Consider the following 3,618-nt stretch of genomic DNA (forward strand, 5'->3'; position numbering starts at 1 on the left):
ACTGCTCCTGAGCCTTTTTGCTTCAGAAGCTGGCTCAATGGAGGTGAGTCTCGGAGGATTTCCCTGCCTGGGCTGGCTTCAAACTGAGATCGCGGCCTCCCGAGTAGCAAGGATCACAGGCGTGAGCCACAAGTGCCCAGCTCGTGTTGTTTTTTTCATTGAAACTCCTTTGCACAATTACTTTAAGATTACTTAAAAAGTTTTTTTTTTTTGTTTGTTTTTTTTTGTTTTTTGTTTTTTTGCCAGTCCTGGGCCTTGGCCTCAGTGCCTGAGCACTGTCCCTGGCTCAAGGTCAGCACTCTACCACTTGAGCCACAGCGCCACTTCTTTTTTTTTTTTTTTTTTCTTCTTCTTCTGCTGGTTTTGACCAGCATTCCAGGGCAGGTGGATGAAGAGAAACCCATGCAATGATATCTCAGAATCTTTTTTTTTTTTTTTTTTTCCAGTCCTGGGGGTTGAACTCAAGGCCTGAGCTCTGTCCCTGGCTTCTTTTTTTTTTTTTTTTTTTGGCCAGTCCTGGGCCTTGGACTCAGGGCCTGAGCACTGTCCCTGGCTTCTTCCCGCTCAAGGCTAGCACTCTGCCACTTGAGCCACAGTGCCGCTTCTGGCCGTTTTTTCTGTATATGTGGTGCTGGGGAATCGAACCTAGGGCCTCGTGTATCCGAGGCAGGCACTCTTGCCACTAGGCTATATCTCCAGCCCCCCTGGCTTCTTTTTGTTCAAGGCTAGCACTCTACCACTTGAGCCACCTGCCACTTCCAGCTTTTTCTATATATGTGGTGCTGAAGAATCAAGCCCAGGGGGCTGGGGATATAGCCTAGTGGCAAGAGTGCCTGCCTCGGATACACGAGGCCCTAGGTTCGATTCCCCAGCACCACATATACAGAAAACGGCCAGAAGCGGCGCTGTGGCTCAAGTGGCAGAGTGCTAGCCTTGAGCGGGAAGAAGCCAGGGACAGTGCTCAGGCCCTGAGTCCAAGGCCCACGACTGGCCAAAAAAAAAAAAAAAAGAATCAAGCCCAGGGCTTCATGTATATGAGGCAAGTACTTTACCACTTGGCCATATTCCCAGCCCTCAGAATCTTTCATTATTAGGTAAGTAATATATATATATATATACATATATATGTGTGTGTGTGTGTATATATATATATATATATATATATATATATATATATTTCCAGTCCTGGGCCTTGGACTCAGGGTCTGAGCACTGTCCCTGGCTTCTTTTTGCTCAAGGCTAGCACTCTGCCACTTGAGCCACAGCGCCACTTCTGGCCATTTTCTGTATATGTGGTGCTGGGGAATCGAACCCAGGGCCTCATGTATATGAGGCAGGCACTCTTGCCACTAGGCCATATCCCCAGCCAGGTAAGTAATATTTTAATATCAACAAGAGGCAAGAAATAAGTTTAACCGAGAGAGATAATTAAACTAAAGATGTCTCCCCCACCCTCTGCTTTTTTTCTGGATACTTTTTAACATATAGAATTATAATTTGTTTACAAATTTAAATCCTGGTCTTTTTTTTTTTTTTTTTTTTGCCAGTCCTGGGCCTTGGACTCAGGGCCTGAGCACTGTCCCTGGCTTCTTCTTGCTCAAGGCTAGAGCACTCTGCCACTGAGTCACAGCACCACTTCTGGCCGTTTTCTGTATATGTGGTGCTGGGGAATCGAACCCAGGGCCTCATGTATACAAGGCAAGCACTCTTACCACTAGGCCATATCCCCAGCCCTACCCTCTGCTTTTTTTAAATTGTTATTATCCAGGTGATATACAGAGGGGTTACAGTTATGTAAGTCAGGTAAAGAGTATATTTCTTTTTTAACATGTCACCTCTTCCCTTGCTCTTTCCCAGTTTTCCCTTTCCATCCCACCCACAACTTGTATAGTTTGTTTCACTCTATGCTTTTTGTAAAATAAGATTGTCCTGAGGCTATCTTGATGGAGTCAATAAATAAAAAGGACACATTCCAAGAGGCAGATAATAAAAAAAAATCAGGAAACAGTAAGTTGAGTAGTATTGGTAGTGGTTTATCTGGGATACTAGGATGAAATAAAGATAATCAACTTGAGGCACTCATTCCTGTCTTTTGACAGGATTACTGCAGAAGGTCAAACACTCACACAGTCTAAGCGAGCATACAACTAGGGTTTTCCCACTGGCATTCTTCATACTCCAAGCATACCAACCACTCAAGGTTTCCCACAGCCTCCTGAGTAGCTAGGATTACAGGCGTGAGATACCAGAGACTGGCAATCATTCCTAGCTTTAGATTCTAGCTTTTTGACAGAGTTCATCCGTGGAAAGGTTTACACTTTCATTTCCCACCTCAATCATGTGGGAAAGCTGATCTGATATCCTCAGAGCACCTCATCTCTCTTGCTCTGAGTAGAGCGCTGGATATTCTTCTGCAGGTCCATCCATTCCCTGCTTAGCTCAGAAACTGGATGTCAGATGGCATGGCCGCACACCAGCACACCAGGTGGACAAGTGGCTGCAAACTGACTAATTAGAGCCTTCCTCTAGTCTCAAAGAACCCAAACAGAAGGACCTAGGGTTCAACTGCGCGGCACTCACCTGGGGTGAGTGGAAGGTTGCTCAGGCTCAGGAGTCACTTCCCCTTCCTCTGAGATCACATGCTAGACCTCCCCAGTCACACTTCCTTCCGACTGTGGGAGGTTCCAGGCTTCGGGACCTCCATGGTTCCAGGACCATGGCCACTCCTCCTTTCCTGCCCTCTCCCTTATATCACTCTCCATCTCTAGTTCAGCACTTTGTTTTGCCCTATCCCCCATGCTGCCTTGCCCCTTGCCCCTTGCCCTTCTTCCCTTCCCTTTCCCTGCACCCCTTGCACCCCCTGCAAACGTCCATCATGTGCAGGCCAGCATATGCTCTCCCCCCAATACACTCTTTTCTGCCAGGGCCATGTGACTCAGTTTCCTTTTGGCTGAACCTTACAGCAACCACTCCATAGCATAATGGTGAAAATTACATGTCAATGGATGCAAAAAAGTTAGAAGTGCCATCCATGTAGTTAGCAGTTATGTTAGGAGCTATTGCTGTTATTTATTTTCTATCCCAGAATCTGAAACGGTAGGCCTGGGGCTGTCAGCTCTACAGGGGTACATGGAGCGGAAAAGGTATGAATTCAGAATGAAGAAGAGCTGAGCCAGGAGAAGGGGCCTGGGCCACATCACAGGGCTAAGCATCCTGGCAACAAGCGGATCCTAAAACTGGCTGTACTTTCCAGTTACGTGAGTCAAAAAGTTCTTTTATACAACTAGGCTGTGCTATGCATCAGCAAATATCCTGATAGCAACCCACATCCCCAGCTAGAAAGCAAGGACCTGAATTCAGTCCTTCCCTTTCTCGCTGTCCACATCCTGCATGAAAAGGCTAAACTTTCTGCTCCTACTTCTTCTCACTCCCATTCTTGTTTTTTCATTCTTCTGAGGGAATGTGGGAAAAGAAAAATAAATCTTTGCTGGGTACTTGTTACTGTCTACTTATAGAGCCTGCTAGCCCTTGTAACCATTTTTTTTCCTTCTGGGATTTGGACACGGCACCTTGCACTTGCTAGGCAGATGCTCACCTACCTAACCCATAGCCCCAGCC

The sequence above is a fragment of the Perognathus longimembris genome, chromosome 16, assembly GCF_023159225.1.
Source record: "Perognathus longimembris pacificus isolate PPM17 chromosome 16, ASM2315922v1, whole genome shotgun sequence".
Classification (NCBI taxonomy): domain Eukaryota; kingdom Metazoa; phylum Chordata; class Mammalia; order Rodentia; family Heteromyidae; genus Perognathus; species Perognathus longimembris.